The sequence below is a fragment of the Aptenodytes forsteri genome, unplaced genomic scaffold (assembly GCF_000699145.1).
Source record: "Aptenodytes forsteri isolate BGI_AS27 unplaced genomic scaffold, ASM69914v1 Scaffold8, whole genome shotgun sequence".
In the NCBI taxonomy this organism is placed as follows: Eukaryota; Metazoa; Chordata; class Aves; order Sphenisciformes; family Spheniscidae; genus Aptenodytes; species Aptenodytes forsteri.
The window spans coordinates 13,588,678-13,600,693 of record NW_008796218.1 but is presented as its reverse complement, the minus strand read 5'-3'; positions in this window follow the sequence as shown (position 1 = coordinate 13,600,693).

The window sequence follows — 12,016 nt, the reverse complement described above, 5'->3', positions numbered from 1 at the left end:
GGTGTAGAGTTTGACACGTTAATCTACTAAACATTTCTATTATACAGATATACAATAGTATCACATAAATGAACTTGTAAATTGGTTGGTTTTCAAAGTCTTGTGGAGAACTTGATTTCTGCTGAGTCTTCAGGCTGTATGACGTGCATAGACGTTGCATGCTGCGTGGAGGTTCAGGTCACCTGCGGGTGGTCGTTATGTTTCAGTGTGGCAGAGGAACACTTCAGGTAGTTTGATGCAAAACAAGGAATATAGCATAGAGAGACATGCTGCTAAGTGGCATGTGTTCCTGGAGCAAGATAGACTTTGGAACCATAGCTTGTTTACACAGACTGCTCTGCAGGTGGATCTGAATAGATTTGATATTGAACTTGGCTGGATAAAGGGGAAGTCATTGGAGACTGTGGAACATGTGAATTGATATGTTTGTGTATGTTCTAAAAGTCAAACTTCCCACAGACACTTGAAAAATCTCAGTTTTGGGAGTGGAGTGCCTCTACTGTGATCTAAACCAAAATGGTCTTGCCCTATCCACTTCTCAACAATGTATCCCTGAGAATCTTTCAGTTGCAGGCAGTGTGTAGTTAGAGTTCTACTCTCTCCTCTCTGTGAGGAGATGTCACACTGCATAAACTTGTCACAGTGAATATTCTAGTAATTGCAGAGGCTAAGTGGCTGAATGTTTTAGCCAATGAGTGTTGCTTCAAGATAAGTTAACTGAGATGAATGCAGCTTCCCTCTGTGGATAAAATTTAGTGAGTGGTTTTGTGATGCTGTGGCTTTGTTCTGGCCCAGAATATTTATTCTGCTGAATAAATTGTATATTTAGAGTTGGAAAGTAGAGCACCCTTTCCAGTAAACGTTAGTGATTCCATCAAACAGACATAAATACCCATACGTAAAGAATAAAAAACTTAAAATGAATAAATAAATTATCCAGCCTCATAATGAGAGGAAGTCATTACTTTGTTACTTATTTTTTTCCTTGTTGTTGTTATTGTGTCTGATTTGTGGTTGATTGGAGGTGTAAGGCTTACCTGTTTGGACAGGTAGATGTGAACTTACCTCCTCAAATGGTGAGAAATGGAAATGTACTTTTGCCTTTGTGTATGGAGAAAAAATAGAGATGAGACAAAATCCAGTGCACCGTGACTACCACTGTAAGGTATGATGAAGCAGTAATCCCTGAAATAAAACTTGTACCTATAAAAGATTTTATTATATGTTAGATCAATATTGGAAACTATCAAAAACATAAGACACGAACACTTATAATAATGGGACTATTGCTCTCCTTTTACAGTGAGAAGTCGTCTTATGCTTAGTTTTTGTTGCCTTTGCCAAAATGATACCTTGGTTATTTCGTCAGTTTAATTTTAGTAAGAATCAGTATGGAGACAGAATAGCCCGAGATCAGCCAGTTCTGCCTCCAGAACTTCTCATCAGCTTTACAATAAGTAACTGTGCAAGTGCTTAGTCTACCTTGTGATGGCTCTTCTAAGCACAACAAATTTATTTGGATAAATCTATTGAAAACAAAACTCTTGCTCCTTCTTCTGTTGAAGGAGCACCAGTTAGTCTTAGTCCTGTTGGCAATATATGCAAACACAAGATTAAAAAAAAAAAAAAAAAAGGTCTGGTGGTGTTTAAAAGGAAGAACTGCCATGAGGGAACAGTCGACACATTCATTAAGTGAGAAAGAGAGAGGAATAAAAGGAGAGGGAGGAGGGGATGGTAAGAGAGAATGATAGGTTAAAAAACTTATATGCTTTTAAAAATAGAGCCAAACCAATTTTGTTAGAATGGAATAAAGTTATTTGTAAGTTTGAACTCTGAACTTGGAGAAGTAGTATTAGATCTGGGGGTATTTGAAGGTGACCGCTGAGTTGTCTTGGAAAAATGACTCAAGGATAAAATATACTTCACATATCTCTCCTAATCAGACAATGAGAGTCCAGATGGACTTGATTACAAGCAGATTATAAAGTCCTTCTTTTTCTTAACAATTCACAAACAATGAGCAATAACTGTTCTGTCACCTTTCCATGCAGTCATGCATATCTATATATGCATGCATTTCTATCTATAGGTAAAAATGTAGTCACATTAAGTAAAACTTTGGAGATATCGCCCAACTATTCTTTCAAAAAAAGTCCATTTTCCTAGGGTTAATAGACATACACTGCAATACCTCAAAGCGAAATACAAGCTAGAAAATGGCTTCATACACCTATAGCATAACAGATCAGTAAGTTTTTGAAGTATAGTTGCAACAGAAAGTACTTTAATAATCAGAGCAATTGTTATTATTGATGTATCTTATAATTGTAATTTTGTAAAAACACCTGGTGAAGTTTATATGAATTAACTTCAGGAGACTAGACAGATTGTTGGTCTCGGTTAACCAAACACATTGGAAATGATTAGCTTTTTTTTTTATACAGGATGACTGAGACCGATAAAGTACAAAGAAAAAAAATATATCCCTGGTGTCAAAGGACTTGAAAATTAATGAAGGTGAAATAAAAAATACAAAAGTGATAATGTACCAAAACTGAAGCATGACAGCAAACCCACGGTGGTTTATGTAGCCATGAAAGAAATATACTGGCTGTCAGAATCCACATTCCTTCAGGAAAAAAAATGTGGTATGAAATAGATAAGTCACTAATAAGCTAGGAAGTTTGCAATTGCTTTCTATCTACCTTTGTGAAGTCCACTTGATTTCCATATAGGAACTTAGAGGGAAAGATATCCCAGAAAGCTAAGTTTCAGAGGTTCTTTGTTTATTTGACGCTCTAGTCATTTCCTCTGTAGAATGGATGTTGGGTTACTGTATTCTTTTTAGCTGTGTAGGTGAGTAATCTAGACTAAGTCAATGATAATATCTTCACTTATTTTGATTCTGGCTCACAGTAGCATTTCTCTATTGGGTATCAGAGAAACCAATGCAGCAGACCTACAGGGCCTTTCAATCCTGTTAGAAAATCCAAATCAAAGATGAAGTAAACTGATGGAGTAGTATCGATGAACTTAGTCTGATGTTCTCTATGCTTAACCTTATGAATAGGTAGCAGAAAGTATTTTTGAGAGCAAGGCCAAACATTTGAAAACTAGAGATCAAAGATTAATTTTCTATAGAGACTCTTTCCCCCTTACAAGTTCCCTTTTGGGTTTTGAGCACAAATTCTCCCTTAATTTCAGTAGGCTTAGCTTCTTAGGGCTACCTTCTTTTCCTTTTTATTAGCTTCCTGGCTAAGAAACACAAGAATCACTGGTTACCGTTGTGCTCAAAAAAACCCTCACTTGAGATCCTGGCATTAAATCATATATTTAAAAAGAAGGCTTTACTGTAAATCATATTTACAAAATCTTTACAAAAAGACTAAAGCTGCTGAAATATTACTATAAAGAATTTTCTCCTTTCTCAGGCAATTTGTTGTTGAAAGAAATAAAGGTTGAGGTTTTCAAGTGAGCTTTAAGGTAGGTACTTCCCTTAACCTAAATTTTAGTATGATTGGAGCAACTAACTCCTCTAAAGTGCCAACGATGTCCTAGTGTAAACATAAACATGATGAGACTCTTAAGCCCTCAGAAAGTCTGCTCTGGACTAGGACTATAGATTTTTCAGGGATAGTGTGAAGCCAGCTACTTTGCGGCATTAGCAGCATGGAGTGCGATAGGACGATAACAAAAAAAGCACTAAACCTATTTTCCTGAAATTGTTTCTTGTAAGGCCAAGCACTGTGTTGGTCCGAGCTACCTAAATTACAGTTATCGTAAATGTGTCCTGTAACAGCATTCACTGACTGCATGTAGCAGTCTGGCTACCTCCCCAGCTGCAGGCATCCCCAAAAAAATAAGTGGAGTCATCACAAACTAAACCAGAAATTTTAGTCCAAAGTACTCTAGAATGTTCCGGGGGCAGCACCCTTCCCATCCCTTCTTTGAAATTCAAGATTAAATTTTCTTTCAGACATAAATGACTACTTTCTGCTTCCTGTTATGAGCTTTTCCTATGCACATAAAGTGAGGCTGTCTACCTAGGTTTCTAACCTAGAAAACGAGAGTGGGTTTTTTGTTTGGGTAGGGGTTTTGTGGTTTTGGAGGGTTTGTTTTGTTTTGTTTTTCCCTGCTTTCTGGAAAATCCATGGGAAAGATTCCCCATCACTCCTCTTTGCAGCATGATGGCAATAGGTATAAGTAAGACCCATCAAATGATGTGATCAAAGTTGTACTTTGAATACCTTAAATACGCAATATTCTCTGCAGTGTGCTAGTCTGTGCTTGAAAAACACATACCTAATCACTAAATCTAATAAAATGTGTAGTGGTTATGTTTGTATTGTGCAACAAGGATCAAACTAGCCTGTGAATGTATGAGCCTGCCAGAAATAATAACCAACTGCCAGAAATAATAACCAATTAAATTCTCTATAACATCTTGTAGATGAAGTATGTTGAACTAATAATAAAATTAAGTTAATAAAAGAAGCCTGCCTAGTTCAAAAATGCTGGATATCTTTCTCTGTAAACATAAGTCATATTAACCTTGTAATTCACATGCACTGCTGCTAGTCACCACAGCTTCATGAAATCCTGATGTATGCTTCTGCAAAGAAGAATGTCCTTAAACTCAAAGGCTGTGTTCTGAATTAATTTTCAGGGTTTTTCAGTATTAGAAAGTTAGGGCTGTTTTATAATTCACATGCTGTGAATTACTGATCTATTGTCCCTGCATATAAGAATGGGAAAATTATTTTATTATTGGGTTTAAGAATTGCTAAAACAATCAAGAAAATACCTTTTCCCATCTCTTGATGACTTAAGGTGGACTAAGAATCAAGGTTATGGAAATGGCAGGGATGAACTTCTTTCACTGGATAGCTGTGGCTCATGAATACAGACATGACTCATGCTACTGGAATCTGTTATCTTGTGAAGCTAAATATCCAGCACTGCTGTTAGTCACTGCAGATCCATGAAATCCTGACATATGCTTGTACAAAGAAGAATGCCCTTAAACTCAAAGGCTGTGTTTTGAATTTTCAGGGGTTTTCAGTATTAGAAAGTTAGGGATGTCTTATAATTAGGCTTTTTTGTCTTGCATTTGTAGGAAGGCATTTGCAAATCCTGCTATGATAATTCATGCTGGGACTCAAGACTGAAATTTTGTATGGTAGTCAGTCTAGGAATTTTAGTTATGTCACCTCTTGGGGACTATTCTTTATGTGACTCAAGGACCTGGATCCTTGAGGGTCCAATATAAAGGGTGATCAAGCCCAGAAGCAGCACTTTGAAGAGGGAGGCAGATTTCCCTCTCCCTCCCAGCCCCTCTTGCAGCTGATGCAGAGAAGGTGGCCATGTGAGGGTCTGTCTCAGCCCTAGCTCTCGAGTTCCTTTAAATTATGTTGGTTCAGCCTCAGGATCAGTAAGTGGAGAAGTCATCTTGGCATTCTCCCCTATCCTGGGCCATTCTGTATATTGCTCAGCCACAGCATGAAGAAAGTATCTCTATTAAAAAAAAAAAAAAAAAAAGTAGAAGATAAATGAAATCTCAATTTCTTAAAAGCGTTTTGCAAAATCTCTCTAAGTGGCTTTAAAAGGAGAGGAAAAAAATAAATTGACTTTATATGAGTGGTAGGTAACTTTCATGGATCAAAAACAAGCTAAGAGAAAGACTTTAAAAAACCCAAATAGTTGGTTACAGCATGGGAAAAATATTTTGGAATAGGATTTAGAGCACAAAGATAGATTTATTAATGATTTAGGGAGGTGTACTAGTCGGTGGTAGAAAAACTGTCACGGTAGTTGACAGACCATTTGGAAAGAACAAGGAAGCTATTCCAGAAGAACTCAACAGAAGCAGATGTCTGGCAGATTTAGGGTTGACAAATGGAGATCAAAATCTGCATGGGTAAAATTTTATAAACTCATAACTGGTAGGTCTGAAACTAACTACAGGAAAAGGACTTACTGCTACTGTAAGAGAGCAGTAATCACCTCAACTGCTCACCAATGCTCCCCGAAAACAAGGAATGGATACAGATGAAAAAAAAATCATTTAAATCATTAAAATGACTTTAAGAATTATAGTGGGAGTACACCTATGCTACTCCTTGACATAGCATAAGAACAGTAAATCAAATAAGTTGAAAGTTTATGACTCTAAGAGAAGAATTTTAATACTCACTTAATGAGAGCTTTTCCTTATACAACCTTTTTTTTTAATGGAACTGATTTCTGCAGAATGTCAGATTTTAAGGAATTGATTAGGGGAAAAAAAAGGTTTGAGCATGAATGAATGTAGCTGTTATTAGATTAGGTTAAAAAAAAATAAATACAGGTTTTCAAGTTTGTTTTACTTGGACATAAACAGTAAGGCTGAGAAAGGAAATTAATTGAAACTAACCTGCCTAGGAATCCTGCATGGGGATTCCTGAATATTCTTCTGAAATAATCCAAACAAGCAACTATCCAAAGATTATTCTATACCAGTCTTACCTAAAACATAAAAATGTTTTTATGTTCCTGTATTAGGAACTATTGTCTTCTAGTTTCTGGCTTTGAGCAGATGTATGAAAGATGAAGCTCTGAAGCGTATTGCATCTGGGACTAGTCCATATTTGAGGCCAAGCATGTTTCTAAATATGTGCTGCAGTGATACTTGTGTTTTTAAGCTCTATTACGATAGATTGTGCTCTACTGCAATTTCAAGCTTGCAAAATCCTGGAATAATTGGTTCAATTTGATTTTCATCTTGCATGTGTTCATGTTTAGCCATTGTAAAGTGCTGAAGCTGAGATGATATATAGCATTAAATCTTTTAGATATATATATAGAATATATTTCTATATGTATGTCTCACTAATGGTTACTTTCTATGTTTTTACAAAGTAACATACTTTCTGTACGTGTTCTAAGATTTTTGCAAAGAACACATTTCCTTGATAAATCTGGGAATTATGTATCTGCTGGGGAAGGAGTGGGGGGGTGGAACAGGACACACGTGGACAGAATGAATGGAAGAGGAGGAGGAGAGAAGAATTGACAGGCAATTACATTGATGTTTGGAGCTGTATTTTTGATAGTACAGCCTAAAGAAGCTAAATTGGGGGGAACAAAACCTGTATGCTACCCTGATAGTCTAGTTAGACTAAAACATCTGTCGCTTGCTTAGATGCTATTTACAATGAGATTTTTGTGCAGATGACTATAGAGAGCTATGCCTCTTCTGAGGAAGTTATGCAGCAGTGTTTATTCATCACCACCTGCTGCTTTGTGAGCAACAAGACATATAGCTGAGGAGAATAAATGTCCAATAAAGAGAACGACTGAAGAAGGGGGAGGAGGGGGAATCATAAATCACATACACAGAATTACCTTCTGTCATCACTAACATGTCAGTTGGATTTGGAAGGTATGCTGCAAGGCTGTATGGAAAATATAAGCAGTATCACCTTGTTCAAAATTAAGTGATGTTAACTTCTGCAATCTGCATTTCTATAAAGAGCTTAATAAATTAAGGCAAAAAGTGCCAAGGTTTTAATACATAATTTAACAATGGTTACATATGGAGATCACTGGGCTTCTCCACAGATTGTTTTGTCTTTTTTTGGTTTTTTAAGACCTTACTTCAAAAATGTATCCCTTTCTTCAAGTCTTCTTTTGTACCCTCGTGTCCTCCCCCCTTCCTTAATTAGATAGCTTCTGATCATTGGAAAAGTCGATACGCTCTTATTACAGGAGCGATACTGCTAAAATTGTTCATGAATGTGATATATGGCATAATCCTGCCAATAGTTTTGTTTGGGACAGGGGCTGCTAGTTCAATGGATGCCGCGTGGTACTGTTTTTTCAAAGTAAAGAACATGTAGCTATGCAGCATCTACAGCATGTCTAAAGCAAGAGTTGTAGACTGAAATGCAGCACGAGTACCTGAAGTCCAGCAAGGTACTAATCTGCATATGATGGGAAAATAGTGTTTAGAAAACCTCAATTTATAGAAACTTGAGCAAAGTGGGTAGGTGACTTCAGAAAGCACTCTCAAACTGGATAAGAGTATGCAGGGATATCAAACCTAAATTACAAACACTTGCATTAGAAGCAATGTTCATCTGTGTGTTCTGTGTATGACCTTCTTTGTGAAAGGCTAGATCGCTTGTCACTGTAGATAGGCTTCAAAGTTAGAAACAGTCGAACTACTCGAGATCAAAGAGCTACCCAATGGAGCTTATTTTATCGCATTTTTACATTAGTTTGTTTTTCTCACTTGCTTCATAAAAAAGATAGTGAGTTTAATGCACAAAATGTCACTTTTTATTGGAGTGGAATTAAGTGCTTCTCTAAAGTAGAATAGCATAATAGCAGGGTTGAGCTGTTTTGTTTTTAAGATGCGTATCTTCACATTAACCCAAACCACAGAGATAAGGAACAATTAAGTGCACAACTATATAAAGTACATTTTACAAGTCTAAATGATGTCATAATGTGTGCTTAATTTCAGGGTTTTTTTACTAGAAAACCATCACAGATCACTTTACACTAAAGATCAGTAACTTCTATATAATGTAAGAAGTCCGTTAAGCTAATTATAGATTGAAATCATACATCTCATTCAAAATCCATACTCGGTGACATAAGCTGTTTTAAACAGTTCTGATCACTTTCAGCTGTTCCAGTCAGCTGAACTTTCAAATCATGTTTCTTTCTCTACTGGAATTTACAAGGCAAAGCAATTTCCTCATTTTGTTTCCTGAGATGTAAAGGATATTAGGAAAGTATGCACACATAGAAACAGAACAGAAGCTCTGATGTATATTGGGGTCTCTTTCCCCTCACTTCCAAGAGCTTTTTCTGCTTTGCTGCCCTGGCTGCTTCACCATATAAAGCCGCCTCTTCTATTCTTAACTTCTCCTCTTGTAAGGCTAACCCTGACTGACGTTTCATATCAACAACTCTCTGCTTTTCAGCAATAGAGTCATAATGTGTGTCTTTTGAGTCAGCAATTTCTTCCTCAGCCAGAGGTCTGTGACTGCTTCCTGGGCTCTCCCCCTCATCGCTTTCCAGTAGGTTCTCAAAATCTGCAGCGAAGCGTTCTCCTGTTGAACGTGTTCTGAAACACTCTGATGTTCTAACTGTGGCTGCAGCTTGTAGTACTTCGAGCAAAACTATTTCAGCTGAAGGATAAGGACACTCCCTCACCAGAGGCAGCCGCCTTCCCTGTGCCCAGCAGCTCCCCATCGCACCACGGGTGGTGGCGACGGCTCCCCTTCCCTTCAGGCAGCTTCAAACCGCCCCTGCCATCGAGGGCCGCGGGGGGCAAGGGCAGCCGCTAACCCAAGAAACAAAGGGCTGGGCGGCAGGCAGAGGCTCTGTGCCTGCAGCCCCGTGACATTGTAATTACCCTTAGTGTGAGTATATGTAAATAGATAGAATGGAAAAATGGGATGAGTATGCTAGTTCTGTCTCCTATTATATAAAAGCCACCGTGGTTACCTAAGCTATCTAATATTTACTTGCCTCTGAGCGTTTCTGCAATCGGGGTCAGTCAAGCCTACTGAAAGTACGGTTCTAAAGGTTTGCCCAAGGTGGGGGAGGAACAATAACATAGTATTGCATATTGAAGATAGTCTGTAACTGTAAAAATGTGGTTTGAAGACTTTGGTGTTCAGTACTATTAACAATTCTGAAGCAGGCTGAGCAGTTCCTCTGTGGAAGGATGCAAATGGGGAGAAGTCCATGATGGCTTTTAGGAGTTTAAAGGTCAGTACAGTGATATTTGGAAGACTTTGGTAAAGGAAAGCATCTTCCAGAGAGGATGGCAAACAACAAAACAGAAGCTAACTACCCTAAATCCTATATATTATGGTTCTCACTCATGTAGTCTCTTAGCAAATTACCTTTTTGGTGGGCTTCACCTTGTCACTTATAGTGCTATACCAGATTGTGCAATTAACATTTTTTGTGTGACAGGCGGTTGCCAGACAGCTGGGGGTGGTAGGGAAAAGCAGATAATTATATGCCTGGTTTGCGACCTGCAAAACCTCTTCTTTCTGTTAAAATCCATGACAGAATCCAAGCCCAAATTAAAGAACTACAATAGGAAAGTCTTGAACCATCAAACATTAAAGGTCGTTTAGAACAAAAGCGTAAAGGTCAAAGAAAATACAGGAAAGTTGGTTGGAGAGGATTTAACTACTTAATGTGGAACGTTCTAAGTTGTGATGCTTCTTAGGGGAATGAGTAAACTAAAGAAGAATGTGAAGTACTAATTTGCATTTTGTAGATACATACCAATTTTTAAAGTTATTCCTAGCATTTATGGAACTTTCCATGGTTAAATATTGATTTTAAAAAATTAAACTTTTATACATTAACCCTCACTAGTTAATGAAAAGTGATTAGCTGAAGGATTATGTAAAAAATTCTTGATAAACTAAGATGTAATTTAATAGATTTCACAGGATAGCCAGGGTGAAGATTTAAAATGTCATGGTTTGTCCTAGATTAATAACATCTCAGTAGAAATGCTCAATAATGTATTGAGTGAGTTAATCTTTGTCACGCCTGTTCTGTTATGGGTAAAAATCACCAGCCGAGAAAGTCTCTGTATGGTATGAATTACATGCTGATAATTCTTTTATACTTCAGAAATGGTAAACAAACCCTTTCATCACTTCCTATCCCTTTATTGGATGATAGTAAATACTAATATATTGCTGCATACTTTGATTTGCATGATCTTGATAATAGACTTAGCCTTTAGAGAGTCACAGAATAAAAATCAGTACTGATGACAATTTAGCTATACTGTAAGTTTGATATTTGAGAAGGGATACAATCACTGTACTGTTTAATTTTAAGGCTACAGTAACATGATACTTCAACATGACTCTCCAAGAATCTCAGCCATCTCCTTCCCTAACTGCTGCTTTATTTAAAAAACAAAACAAAACACTCCATTATACCTTCCAGCATAGACAGAATACAAGACTAGAATATGAGCAGACATATGTCACTACAGGTTTGCAGACAATGTGATCTTCTACTTATTTTTTTTAATAAATTTTTTTTAAAAAAAATAATAAAAATCTGTTACTGTTGTGTTTTTTCCCTGCTTTCCTTAACTTTCCCAATTCAGTTCTCTTCATATAGGTCAGCCTTACAGTGGGTATCTTGGCTACAAAAAACAAGCCCCATTTGAAGTATGCCTCTTGCTCTACCAATCTCTCAGCAGCTTATTTAAAAATATGAAACAATATGCTGCCTTAAATTCAGAGTGATCTGCCCTCTGAGAAAGGTGCAGAATACAACTCCAGAAAGATGGCCCTAGAAATGTCAGAGAAATGCTTGGCTTCTTTTGGTGTCTTTTTAGTGAAGGTGATGTTAGAAAGCGAATATAACCACAAATTCATGTGAAAAATGTAGGAACGGATGGTTCTGAATACGTGATTTCATAAGTGTATATTATGTATTTAACATGTGCAGAAGCTGAAATTGTCTTTAAGCAGACCTTTAGGAAGCTCAGTAACAATGAGTTTAGCAATGTATTGTCACCTTTGAAGTTCTGTCTGAATGCATTCGGTCTCTATTTTAGACAGAGGCAGCTTAAATGTCTCAAGTGCCCTTAATGTATAGTGCTCTATATCATGATAGGCGCTCACTGGTTTTTCTCAGCTTAGACCAAAATGAAGACTCAGTTTTTCCTAGTGAATTACATTGTAAAGCGCTTTTTCTAGAGGGTTTTATTGCAATGCCGGTGTACTTAGGGCCAAATCATCCTACCTCATGCAGAGTTCAAATAAATTACTTTTCCACAAAACCTATTGTGGATAAAGAATGGGATTTGAAAGCTGCATAGTTACGTGTGTAGCTGCCATGTTGCATGCTGTGCTTTAATGCCGACCTTCTTTGCATGAGCTTTTTGTGACCCAGTTCATTGCTATGAAAAAAATCAGATCCCTTCTCCAACCTTCTAGCCAGTGGTTATTCAACAAGACTAGTTGTTAGATGT